Raw genomic sequence first — 14,720 nt, forward strand, 5'->3', positions numbered from 1 at the left:
ACAGAGCTGGCCAGCAAACCAATCAGAGCAGACTGGGCTGAAAAATAAAGAGCTTTTTGAACATTAAAGCATGAAGACATGTCCCAGTAGAGACACTACATACTGATATACACCTGAACATCAGCAGGAGAGGACTCTTTAAAGTAGAGACACTACATACTGATATACACCTGAACATCAGCAGGAGAGGACTCTTTAAAGTAGAGACACTACATACTGATATACACCTGGACATCAGCAGGAGAGGACTCTTTAAAGTAGAGACACTACATACTGATATACACCTGAACATCAGCAGGAGAGGACTCTTTAAAGTAGAGACACTACATACTGATATACACCTGAACATCAGCAGGAGAGGACTCTTTAAAGTAGAGACACTACATACTGATATACACCTGAACATCAGCAGGAGAGGACTCTTTAAAGTAGAGACACTACATACTGATATACACCTGGACATCAGCAGGAGAGGACTCTTTAAAGTAGAGACACTACATACTGATATACACCTGAACATCAGCAGGAGAGGACTCTTTAAAGTAGAGACACTACATACTGATATACACCTGAACATCAGCAGGAGAGGACTCTTTAAAGTAGAGACACTACATACTGATATACACCTGAACATCAGCAGGAGAGGACTCTTTAAAGTAGAGACAATACATACTGATATACACCTGAACATCAGCAGGAGAGAACTCTTTAAAGTAGAGACACTACATACTGATATACACCTTTACATCAGCAGGAGAGGACTCTTTAAAGTAGAGACACTACATACAGATATACACCTGAACATCAGCAGGAGAGGACTCTTTAAAGTAGAGACACTACATACTGATATACACCTGAACATCAGCAGGAGAGGACTCTTTAAAGTAGAGACACTACATACTGATATACACCTGAACATCAGCAGGAGAGGACTCTTTAAAGTAGAGACACTACATACTGATATACACCTGAACATCAGCAGGAGAGGACTCTTTAAAGTAGAGACAATACATACTGATATACACCTGAACATCAGCAGGAGAGAACTCTTTAAAGTAGAGACACTACATACTGATATACACCTTTACATCAGCAGGAGAGGACTCTTTAAAGTAGAGACACTACATACAGATATACACCTGAACATCAGCAGGAGAGGACTCTTTAAAGTAGAGACACTACATACTGATATACACCTGAACATCAGCAGGAGAGGACTCTTTAAAGTAGAGACACTACATACTGATATACACCTGAACATCAGCAGGAGAGGACTCTTTAAAGTGGAGACACTAAATACTGATATACACCTGAACATCAGCAGGAGAGGACTCTTTAAAGTAGAGACACTACATACTGATACGGTCGAACAGTAGCAAGCAAGAAAGACTCATTTCAGCCTCAAGACCTGAAACCGTTTTCTGTAACTGATAAGATTGAGAGGTGTTCCATAACAAGATAAAAACCTCTGTTTGTACTTATAAAAATCAGTAAAAGCTTTGTGGGTGTTAATGATGAATGTGGCCTCTTTAAGCTGATATCGCTCTGTTAAAAAATATGTTAGACATTTGCCTCTCTCCTCTCTTTTTCTAAGTCCTTGATGTTTTTTTATCCCAGTGGTCTTCTTGTCTACCATCAGCGGGGGGATATCACCCGTTTCCTTACATGTCATGAGCAAAGCGGGATGCAATTTTTAGTGCCAGAGTGTTTGGTTTTTTAAGGAAAGTAGGCCAAGAGCATGAGGATTTTTTGAAAAGACAGAATGACATAGAGACGTCTCTGAGCGGGAGAGGAACAGAGATATGCAGACAAGAGAGTTTCCATCATATCTGTGACGTTTTGTTTGTTCGTTTGTTTGTGGGACAACCATCACTCTTGTAAACGTCGGAAGAAACCAGACAGCAGACATGAGGACAAAACTCTTTCTCTTTGGTTTTTCCCGTCTTTCCTCCACTTCAATGTTTTGACGATTCAATAAGATTTGACTGAATTTAAAGGTGGTTCATAGGCACGGTTCACCACAACATGATGCTCCAAAAGAGGCCATACATGTCTATATATTATAACATACAATGAATAAACCATAGAGTATTAATTATGGTTAAGTAAATATTTGAAATAATGCAGGATGAAAGATTTTAAAAATGCATTAGCAGTCGTTCTCCTTCAGGCTTTTTCCTTCTCTCTGGGGTCTAACTCATCAAAATCACTCCCTTATCTGCCTTAAATGACAGTTTTGCACACACACACACACACACACACACACACACACACACACACACACACACACACACACACACACACACACACACACACACACACACACACACACACACACACACACACACACACACACACACACACACACACACACACACACACACACACACAAAGTAAAGTGAGTGAGAGATTATCCCTGAGGTTTGATGATTGTCAAAAACCAGACAATGCCTATTTCTCAAATGCAAAGGCTGAAGTAGCACGATAATGTTTTTAAAAAAAATCTGAAACCTGCACCCTGTATTGAGACTATGAGGGGCCATTTTTAATAAGTATCGCACGGCCCCTAAAACCGTGCGAATAAGACCAAATAATAAACTTCTCCGTGCACCTGCAGACGGAGAAATGCATCTCTAACTGCGATGCTCAGCAAACAGCGCCTCGGTGTCCCTGTGCTATTTGCTCATATTTAAATTTGGTATCATGCACTCATTTGGAGCTAAACTGTCCCTCTTTCTATGCAAATGAGCCTCGTTGCAGAAATAGAGCAGCAGATTATCAGCTTCTGTGGAGAGTTAGTGGTGACCGAAGCACAGGAGGAGCGTCGACTTAAACAACTTTTTGGAATGCTGTCAATGTTCAAGGTTCAAGGTTCAATGTTCAAGGTTCAAGGTTCAAGGCTTTTATTGTCATGTGTGCATAGCTACAGTCAGTGTAGTTATGACAATGAACATCGGAGGTTACAGGCTCCTCCAACAGTGCAACACAATAGCCGCGTTCACACCGCAGTACTTTTCCCACTTTAGTTCCGATATAGTTCCGAAATGTCGCGTTCACACCAAAAAGAGCCGGAACTAAAATTTGTTAATGAGAACCTTTTTAACCCCTTTTCCGTCCCTGCTAGAGAGCAGGGACTCTCATGCGGCTCTCTTGAGAGAAAAGAGCTATATTTCTGATTGGCTGGGCGGATTGCAAACCACGCCCCGTCAAACTCAAAAAAAGTGTTGTGAAGCCACCATTTTATTATCCTCGCATTAGCATTATTAGCATTAGCATTAGCCCAGCGCAGAAACGCAGAGAGACTAATTTATGGCAACACAAAATAAAACATTGGAGTGGTGGAGATGAGGAGGTGTCGGCGTTCTGGCGATTTACTCAGAAGGCTTCAGTAGAAGCTGCTGGGAGTCCCAGCAGCTTCTACTGAAGCCTTCCCCAACTCCGGGGACTTCCGGCCGGGGACTTCAGGTGGCAGTATACGCCGTGAAGTTGTTTGCGGCCTGTCAGTAAACCCAAAGCAGAAGAAGAAGAAGTGACGTCAGCGGCTTCATTTGCCTAATCCACCCCCAGGGACTTATTCCGGTGTGAACGTGATCTGTACTTAGTTCATCAGAACTAAAGAGTTCTGATGAACTAAGTTCTCATGAACCTTTGTGGGAAAAGTACTGCGGTGTGAAAGCGCCTAATAAAAACAGATAAAATAGTGCAAGTAAATAAAATAAAACATGGTAGAAATAGTGCAGAATAGTCTATTTACTATTGATTTGAAATATTGATATAAATTGCAAACGTTTCAGGGACAGAATGCATTGACATAATAAAAAGAGGTGTCTAAGGGCACAATGAGAGTAGAGAATTGAAATGAGTCCGGACAAAGATTTAAACGAAAACTCCTGCTTTCTTAAGATACTTTTTCATATAAATGCTTACAGCTTTTGTTGTCTTGGACAGGCCATCATTTGTTATAATCTGGTTCATAAAGAAATAATAAGAACATTTAACGATTTAAATGAGACCAAATGAACCCTTGTGTTGTGTTCAAAAGCTGTTACCGTTCATGGTGTTCGCGGGTCAATTTTACCCATGATTTATCTCAAGGGAAGTTTCTCAGTCCAAAACACTCAAAAAAAATGACTATATCCAATATTGTTTTAACTACATCAGAACTAACTTATAATGCATTCATAACCGTACAATCCTTTTGTAATTTAATGTTAAGGCCTCAAAACACATTACACCACATATTGCACACGTGCATGTGTGTGTTCAGGTTCAAGTGTCAGTGTACATATTCTTTGAGAAAGGTGGAGTTCCCGTGGGGGGAGGGGGGCAGAGGGAGGGGAGACCAGGTGCATGTTGCGAAAAATTATTGTTACATTAGAAGAAGGGGGTGGGGGAGGGGTGTCTGAAGTCAAAGATTAATCTTGATTGGGCCAAATTTGACCTTGAGTTACCCACAACAATTCTGCTGGGTCTCCCCAGACCCCAACACCAAATTATACACTTTTTTTTAAGAGACTTTCAGACTTTGCTAAAATGGTCAAAATCAGTTTTGTATTGTTGATATAGCTGCTGTGGAGGATATCATGAAGCCTTGTTCCCATAAAACAAACTAGAGCGTAGTTATTATATCATTTTAACTTGAAACGGGTCACGGGATACCCGAACACAACATAAGGGTTAAAGGGTTAACTCAAGTTACTATGAGTATTTGTTGTGGATATCAGTAGAGACAGAAGTGTGCACGAGTGGAATATGAACACATAGCAACAAAAGATGTGGCCACTGGCATAATCATTGGGAAATTATATTTTTGTTGGCATGTTACGTCGCTAGTGTGAAACCAAAGCAACGGCAAGATGTGAAAGGAAATGTCCACACACTCAGGATGAAACAAATAAGTAAGGACTTACTCGTAGAAAAACACTGCTGCTTAGCTAAAGTTCATTAAATCATAATGTAAATTCCACAGGATCCCTTTAAACAAGAATTCTCATTCACACCAACGCAACTCCGGTTCAAGCTCCGTGCTAGAGCTTTTCAGGTTCAGAACCGGTTCTTCGGTTTAGCTCCGGCTCTTTTCAGACTGCCCAGAGTCCGACTGGTGCTGCGTCATTGTTTGCGTCATGACGTAACCGTTTGCGTGCCTGCTTCATAAAGCCAAACCGCGGAAACCCCTCACAACAACAATGGCCGATTGTGCTCCAGCTTCTTCTGCACCTCTTCAGAAGACCAGATTCCCAGCAGGTAGCTGGTCTCTTCAGTGGACCACTGCTGCTTGTTAAGTTTCTCCATCGTTGTGTACAAACTGGATAAAACGCAGGCTTTTTGTTGTTGTTCAGGAGTTGATCCCGCCCCTTCCCCCGCCTCGACGTAAGCGTGACATATGCGGTGCTTTTGCTCTGACCAGACAATTTTTTGGAGCTTGAAATGAACCGGATTCTGGAGCTAAGAGGCTGCTCCACTGCGGTGTGAACCGGAAAACCCGGTGCCTTTCAAGCTCCAGCTCCGAACCGGCCCTGAAACACCGGTGGTGTGAATGAGGTATTTGTGGTCGTTCTTTAACTGATCAGAAAAGGTAACATAAGATTGGAAACGGTCGTGACAAACAAGCTTTTAGTCCCTGAGTGCGTGGAGCTTGTTGAAAGAGATAATATACATCCACAGCTACAGCTATAAGGGAAGAGGACTCAAAGTAAATGTTGACTTTTGTTATGTTGACGTTCGGCAGCACTGCTCCCAGCTGAAATGAAAATATTGTACGTAGAGTGGAAGTGAAGCTGAGAGAGCGAGAAAACAGAGAGAAAGAGAGAAAGAGAGAGAGAGAGAGGGAGAGAGAGAAGGATTGAAGTGAAGAAAGGCAGGACTGCTTTTGCCACAGGAGAGGTTTCATGTAAAACATACAGCTGGCTTTCCTGTCCAATTTGGCAAATTACTGACGGGCGACTCCCCCCTGACGTGAGAGTGTGTGTGTGTGTGTGTGTGTGTGTGTGTGTGTGTGTGTGTGTGTGTGTGTGTGTGTGTGTGTGTGTGTGTGTGTGTGTGTGTGTGTGTGTGTGTGTGTGTGTGTGTGTGTGTGTGTGTGTGTGTGTGTGTGTGTGTGTGTGTGTGTGTGTGTGTGTGTGTGTGTGTGTGCGTGCGTGTGTGGGGCTGTCTGGGCGTCCGACTCATCTCATTTACCGGCTTAGACAAGATTTCTCTTTCAGATACACACACTCACACACACTCTCACACACACGCCACTCTGAAATATTTACTAGCCTCATGTGAGGAAATCTCTGAGGATTATCCCCAATAACCTGTTTAACTTAATCCTTATCTCACACACATGAATAATAAAACTCTCTCTTGGAGAAGGAGTAACGCCTCTCTCACCTTACTCTCCATCTCACACACTCCCTCTCCCTCTCTCTCTCTCTCTCCTTCTCCCTCACACACTCCCTCCATCTGCTTCAGGAACATGAGCCGGCTGCTTTCTCTCCGAGCGTCTTTGAGCTGTTTTGACATATGCGCTCCCTCTCTGTTTCTCTATCTTTTTTTATTTCTCTCTTCCACCAATCCCACACCTCTAACGTCTCGTCTCTCTCTCAGTTTTCCCGATCCAGGACAGGAAGAGGAGCGGTAGCAGGCAGGGAACACCACAGAAGCAGAAGAATAAGACCACAATAACAGGAAAGGGAAGTGGGCAGTGACCTGCTTGAGCACACGGTCCGACAGCTGGGGGTTCAACACTTTGATGAGAGAACCACATCAGAGGCGGTAGGAGGAAGAGGAAGAACCTGAGGAGAAAGCCCCTCATCAACCTGAAGAAACTGGGAATTTTCTCCATAAAAAACTTTAAAACTGGGACAAATTGTGTGTTATTTCAGGAGAAATCTCAACAGAGGAACACCATCTCACCTTCTGAGTGATTTGAGATATTCTTTGGGTTTATCTCACCTCTGGAATTAATTTTAATACCATTTTTCATCACAGACGTATCTGGATTTTACAGAAACCTGGTGAAAATTAAGTCGAGAGAAGGACTAAAAAAATCCCCGACAACACCTGCTGCTCCCGTTCAACATCAGGAAAAGCAGAATAAGAAGAGAGAGAGGAAGAGACCAAGAGGAGGTGGTTTTACTCCCTGTTGAGACCACCTACCCGCCACTGATTTCTACCAAGATTAAGAAAGAATAACCTCAGGTGGAGCGAGCACCTGAGAGGATTTGGACTTCATTTTGTCCCGAAATAAAGGACTGACCAACATCCTATCTCCCTGTGTGGTAAGTTTTCCTTTTCTCTCTTAATGTTGGCTGATTTGAAAGGAAAATATGGATTGCGCAGGTGTTTAAGTGTCTAGATAACAAGACAATGCATCCACAGCTTTCATGTAAATGGGAAGCTATATTTAATTTCTTTCCGATTTTAAAAACAGTGTACAAAGCCAGCATATACTGTATGTAACCCAGATCCTTTGAAAACGCTCCAGGCTACTTTCCCAATCACTCCGGGGGTGAAACGCTCATGAATACTGTTCAAACTGTCTGGAAGAAGGTACAGAAATAACTCAAAAATGATGCTTATAACCTCCTGTGAGGACAAGCTGTCGGCCAGCGTCACTTCTCACCTGCGTTATGAGCTCGGTTTGGACAGCTCTGTGTAGATTTGAATGCTGTAATTGAGCGCTGTTCCCCCCCCAGAGGTTATGCTGTCATTCCTGAAGACAGACTGCTGTGACCATTAAGACAATGTCGGGCGATTTGTGGACGGGGAGCTAACCAAATCCACCAGGAGCCCCGGAGATGTTCATTTTTAAGAGTGGTGCATAGAAAAAAAACTGCAGCTGTCAACTACATGTCAAATTGGTTTGGATATAACGTATTGATGTCACCCTTTCATATTTGATCTTGTCAGCGGAGAGGTGTTTTGTCAGCTTTGCATAGAGAGTTATGGTTAATATATCATCAGCTTTTGCAAACAGGACATGAAAGGGTGGGGAAAATAACAGAACATCTCATTAAAAGCAATTTTTTTGTGAGGGTATTTTTATTTGAGATGATTTTAGATCATTTCTGATGCTGTGCTTCTTAGTATTTTTTTGTATGTATTTAAACTAGGGCTGTCAGTCGATTAAAATATTTAATCGCATAATGTCCATAGTTAATCACGATTAATCGCACATTTTTTATCTGTTGTAAATGTTCCTTAGAGGAATATTTTCCAAGTTTTTAACACTCTTATCGTCATATGAGTGGACAAATATGCTTTATGCAAATGTTCATTATCATTTGAACAATGAAAAATATTCTCATGAATATTAAACACAAAAACCCCTGTGTGTGTGTGTGTGTGTGTGTGTGTGTGTGTGTGTGTGTGTGTGTGTGTGTGTGTGTGTGTGTGTGTGTGTGTGTGTGTGTGTGTGTGTGTGTGTGTGTGTGTGTGTGTGTGTGTGTGTGTGTGTGTGTGTGTGTTGGATCGTTGGAGCTATGTGCAACTCAAGGCATATGCTCGAACGGGAGCTGCCTGGACGCTGCAATCATGTTGCGCGCACTATCCGTGCTGAGTGTGCTGATGTCCCACTGTCTAGCTACCTGCATAAAGTCAAGTGCTCGGAGCAGTTGTCGGCGAAATGTCGCTCCTCTGTTTTCATTTAAACAGCTCCTTATATCCGTTAGCGCAGCTAGCTAGCACCAGATGCTAACAACAACAATACACGTAAGGTCTCTCTCTCGCTCGCTCGCGCCACACATACACACAGCCTCCCGGTCCTCCCGTTGGCCAGTCAGTGCCTGTCGGTGAGGGTGGAAGTGTGGTCTGCCGCAAGCGGACTGCAGGAGCGGGGCTGTCAGATGCGTTCTGAAACTACGGGGCGGCCGATGACAAAAAATACACATGCGTTAATCGCGTTAAGATAATTAGTGGCGTTCATTTTTTTTTGCGTTAACTTGACAGCCCGAATTTAAACACAAAACCCATGTCTTTACAGGCAGTAGGCCTATGAGTAAATACAAACATGGAAATATGACATATGTATTACATCTGAACGTTTGGTTTTTCACGTGAATGATAGACAGAAAGGACAATGAATAAATAAAATATAGGTAAATAAAAAGTTGATTATAAGTAAAAAACGTATTCAAAATAAATAGCTATACATTAATAAATAATAAATATTATTTTACAAATAGCCCAAATCATTATTAAACTATTTGTTTCATAACGCAAATGGTAGACTAAAAGGAGAATATATGAAGAAAAAAAACATTTAAAAAAAAGTTTGAATAAATAAACAAATAAATAAACAAACATATAAATAAATACAAATATAAATAAGATAGCTTAAATAAATAAATCTTATATAATGAAAATAGCCCACTTAATTATTAAACTAGCATGTTGAAAAAATGCATTTCCCCTACTTTGTATATGGGTTTTTATTACTACATGTAGCTGAACTGTTTCTGTTATTTTGTCCACCCTGCGCATAATATAATAGTGTTTCAGTAGTAGTGTTTGTGGATCTGGATCTATGGCCCGCAGTGACAGAGGTGATTTGATTTCGTTGTGACGTCGAAAGCCTTTGATGCAACTAAACCCAGTGGTCTAATTCCTGGAGAGGAAACTATCAGTGAAAATCCTTTGGGTGCCATCTGGGAGACTTCTCCCTCCCACACACACTCAGTCTCACACACACACACACACACACACACACACACACACACACACACACACACACACACACACACACACACACACACACACACTCATACACATGCAAGATTTGTGATTAGAGCCATTCATTCAGATATATGTCGGAGTGGTCGACAAGCTGTCCAGCTGTGTCCATGTTAGCTTAGATGAAGTCGCTGATTACAACTGAAAGACCCAGGTTTTCTTCCTATGTCTGTATTCTGCATTTTAAATGATATACCAAACTTCACTTTATATTTGCACTTCAGTTTTGACATTTAGTCTCCAAAAAATACGATCACTAGTCGCATAAATCATCAAATAATGTTTGACATTGGACATGAGTAAAACTGCACCAAACACTGTCAGAGTTAATAGAAACATGGAGGGAATGTACTGACATTTTAGGGGAAATCAGTGAATTTACTTGAAGTTGTCTTGATAAGACCAAAGTTCAGTTAAATGTGGAGAATTTAAGGGATTTGAATGCTGCCAACAAGCCTGATTTGACAGCTTATGGGTGTTTTTTCACCACATACAGATGCTTTAAGTTGATTAAAGCTGCAATAAAAGAGAAATGATCTGCATTTAATGTGACAAAATGGACATATTACAAGTTCTGATGATTCAGCTTCTGATGGAAGATCCAAATCTGGCAGAGTTGGGCTCCTCTAACATGTTTTCACTAATAGGGGGTGCCTTACATTTGGCCTTCAGGGCTGACAGCTGAGCCCAGCCAGATGTGGATAACACGCGAGGCTTTTAAAAATTATTTTCAGATGACTGTTGGTCATTACTGTCAGATTTAAAGTCGGCCCACATCATTCATAACAGGCTCGCTGTAATAGCATCTGATTTGTCTGATTGTGAAAGAAAATAGAATTAACTGGAAGGGGCTTCGACACCGATCAGAGCGTGAGTACACTCTGTGACATAACATTCAGTGAGGACACTGTGTATGTGTGTGTGTGTGTGTGTGTGTGTGTGTGTGTGTGTGTGTGTGTGTGTGTGTGTGTGTGTGTGTGTGTGTGTGTGTGTGTGTGTGTGTGTGTGTGTGTGTGTGTGTGTGTGTGTGTGTGTGTGTGTGTGTGTGTGTGTGTGTGTGTGTGTGTGTGTGTGTGTGTGTGTCAATTCCTGGTTTCACTTGCTAGCAGACAGATTGTTAGAAGCTGCTCTGTGATTAAACCTGTTCTAATCTGAACACACACACACACACACACACACACACACACACACACACACACACACACACACACACACACACACACACACACACACTAGAGTGTTTAGCAGCATGAACATGTAAACATTTGAGGCTGTTAAATTACTTTCTGTGCCACATGCACACAAATAAACTCCTCATTCCAAGGGTGGCAAAAGTAGACCACACTGTGTCAAATCAATTCTTTTTTTAAACCGATATTTTGCAGTTTGTTATAGGACTTTTTAACTGGAGCTCCTCTAGTGCTCTATGTGCTGATGTGCTCAAGACACAGTCATGTTATCATCAAAGTCAACAGAGTTCAGATTTAAAAAAACGTAACCAGTATATCAAATGTTGATATTTTGGTCGAAAAAAGTGAAAACTTTCCTGAATTGAAATGGTTCGTCCTCAGGCGAGCATGAAGTAGCTTAATATATGACATAGTTATCTTCATACAATCTTCTTGATATTGTGGTATCAGAAAGGAAACACAGTGATTGTAGCCCTTGCAGACCATTTACATGCACACAAACCTACACTACTGTATATAACACACTACTAGAAAGGGAAAGCCCAAAAAGCATTACAGGGCCTCTTTTTAAGACTTCCATCAGTATTTACCGAGATGAATCACTCAAGCTACCTTTAGGCCCTGTAATAGGATAATGAAGTCCCAAATTAGTTTTATAACTGGCCAAACAACCCCATGTTCCCCTGTGTCCAAGATATAAATACACACACTCACAGTTGCACAAAAGACAACATACACACCAGGGGCGGACTGGGACAAAAAATCAGCCCGGGACTCTCGACCGGCCCAGTTTGGTACCGCCGGCCCACCTCGGTACCGCAAGTACATACCGCTAATAAAGGGGGGGGACTTATCCGACCGGCCCACATCATTCCCGAACGTCCTGATGGCCAGTCCGCCGATTTCCTCATAAAGCTCAAGTCTTGTTGTCTTGTTTCTTGCTTTAGCCTTTGGTTGAGTGAAACTAGGTCGGACCTGTCTGCCAGTCACAAAACAGCTCGGAGAATGACAAGTGTATCTACGCGTCTGTTTTTTTTTTGCTTCTCACACACACTCACACACTCACACACAAACACAATCACACACTCACACACACACACACTCACACACAAACACACACACACACACGCACACGCACACGCACACACACACACACACACGCACACTCCCTAGCCTGCGGACAATGTAAAGATGTAATTACAGATATTCCTGGAAGTTATTTATCCTTCTGAAAGATGCCTTTGATGCACGATGCCGTAAATAACTATGTACGATCCTGACGTGAGATTTGCATGCTTGACACGTGTACTTGAGAGGCAAATCAAAAAGGTGATTATAATTTGATTTACAGCTTCGAGCATAAATAAAAATGACAGGTAGAAAGAACTGTTTGAGCAAAAACCTAAACTTTATCGTACCGTCACTTTCCTTAAATCAGTGTATACAATCTACAGATTTAAAAGTTAGGATTTCCGAGTAAATCCGAGTTCAATTGCGACTAAAATAAGTTGTTAAATTGTAGTGTTTAACCTCCAAAGCACTTCTCCTCAGGTGTTAAATCTGCTTGTTAAAGGTGAGACAGAGAGAGTGACAGGGACTGAGAAAAAAGGTGAAGAAGTAGAAAGGAGGTGAGAAAAGCAAAAAGGTGGAATGATCGAGAGAAAAACAGAAATAGACTTGTGAAAAAAACCAGATGCAGATTTCACCTTGAGAGTCAACCAGAGAGAAGAAGTGGAGACGTTTTGAGAAGAGACAAATGTTCGAAGAAGTGAGGAAGACAGAACAAAGTGAGACACAGACAGAGTGAGACACAGACTGAACAAAGTGAGACAGAAAGAAACAAAGTGAGACACAGACAGAAACAAAGTGAGACACATACAGAGACAAAGTGAGACACAGACAGAGTGAGACACAGACTGAACAAAGTGAGACACAGACAGAGACAAAGTGAGACACAGACAGAGACAAAGTGAGACACAGACAGAGTGAGACACAGACTGAACAAAGTGAGACAGAAAGAAACAAAGTGAGACGCAGACAGAAACAAAGTGAGACACATACAGAGACAAAGTGAGACACAGACAGAGATAAAGTGAGACAGAGACAGAGACAAAGTGAGACACAGACAGAGTGAGACACAGACTGAACAAAGTGAGACGCAGACAGAAACAAAGTGAGACACATACAGAGACAAAGTGAGACACAGACAGAGATAAAGTGAGACAGAGACAGAGACAAAGTGAGACACAGACAGAGACAAAGTGAGACACAGACAGAGACAAAGTGAGACACAGACAGAGACAAAGTGAGACACAGACAGAGACAAAGTGAGACACAGACAGAGACAAAGTGAGACACAGACAGAGACAAAGTGAGACACAGACAGAGACAAAGTGAGACACAGACAGAGATAAAGTGAGACAGAGACAGAGACAAAGTGAGACAGAGACAGAGACAAAGTGAGACACAGACAGAGACAAAGTGAGACACAGACAGAACATAGTGAGACAGAAACAAAGTGAGACACAGACAGAGACAAAGTGAGACACAGACAGAGACAAAGTGAGACACAGACAGAGACAAAGTGAGACACAGACAGAACATAGTGAGACAGAAACAAAGGGAGAGACAGACAGAACGAAGTGAGACAGAAACAAAGTGAAACACAGACAGAGACAAAGGGAGATACAGACAGAACGAAGTGAAACAGAGACAAAGTGAGACACAGACAGAACATAGTGATACAGAAAAAAAGTGAGAGACAGACAGAACGAAGTGAGACAGAAACAAAGGGAGAGACAGACAGAACAAAGTGAGACAGAAACAAAGGGAGAGACAGACAGAACGAAGTGAGACAGAAACAAAGTGAGACACAGACAGAGACAAAGGGAGAGACAGACAGAACGAAGTGAGACAGAAACAAAGGGAGAGACAGACAGAACGAAGTGAGACAGAAACAAAGTGAAACACAGACAGAGACAAAGGGAGAGACAGACAGAACGAAGTGAGACAGAAACAAAGGGAGAGACATATAGAACGAAGTGAGACAGAAACAAAGTGAAACACACAGAGTGAGACATGCATTCAGCAGCTGAATACCAGGAAGGGAGTGTCCGCTCACTAATGATGACCCTTCATTAACAAACGCTACGGCATTTCCCAGAAGGCATTGTGTTTACACTTCCTGCTGCTGATAAAAGGGAAGGAGCAATAACTCCTCTGAAGACGGAAAAGCATTTTTTGAAAAAAAGCCTTTTTAGGGAAAATGCCCCCCAATGGAGTCGTCATCACACGGATAATGGAATGTGTGTGTGTGTGTGTGTGCGTGTGTGTGTGTGTGACATTGCCCATTATTTATCCAATAAAACCTTTTATATACATTTTTTTGTATACAAATATTTTTTATGTCAACTCAAAAATGACGTGTTGGATTTTTTTGTAATAATATTTATCTATTTTATTTTTTTGTAATAATATTATTGTGTGTTGAGTCAAAATCACAGCTTGTACGCAATATTTTCATATTTCATCAAGGTTCATGTTCATGTTCAGGCTTTTAAAACAGCTTTAGTTAAGGTTTGACTACCTAATAAAATATTTATTTATCTGCAGAGCTTGCACTTCAAATGTTGATTGAAGCAAATCTGACTTACAACCTTATTATTGGACTTACTTAATAGATATCAGTCTTTTTTGAGTTCTTGAAAGTGATTTAAGTCCATTATGCTTTCACGTGGCACTGCGTGAGAACATACATGTTCTGCACGGGGTGTGATTGATTTGTTTATCTAGAGAACATGTAGAGAGGAAGGATAC

General features: G+C 41.6%; 1 protein-coding gene across 2 annotated transcripts in view; it reads left to right on the top strand.

The window, feature by feature from the left end:
* Nucleotides 1–14,720, top strand: part of cdh5 (cadherin 5) — a 94,326-nt gene that overhangs the window by 27,099 nt on the left and 52,507 nt on the right. For both annotated transcript variants that reach the window (XM_079690666.1, XM_079690667.1), the window contains one exon: nucleotides 6,589–7,262. The gene's annotated coding sequence lies outside the window, so the exon portion shown is untranslated. The remainder of the gene's footprint in view (nucleotides 1–6,588; nucleotides 7,263–14,720) is intronic.

This window comes from Notothenia rossii, assembly GCF_949606895.1.
Source record: "Notothenia rossii genome assembly, chromosome: 6".
NCBI lineage: Eukaryota > Metazoa > Chordata > Actinopteri > Perciformes > Nototheniidae > Notothenia > Notothenia rossii.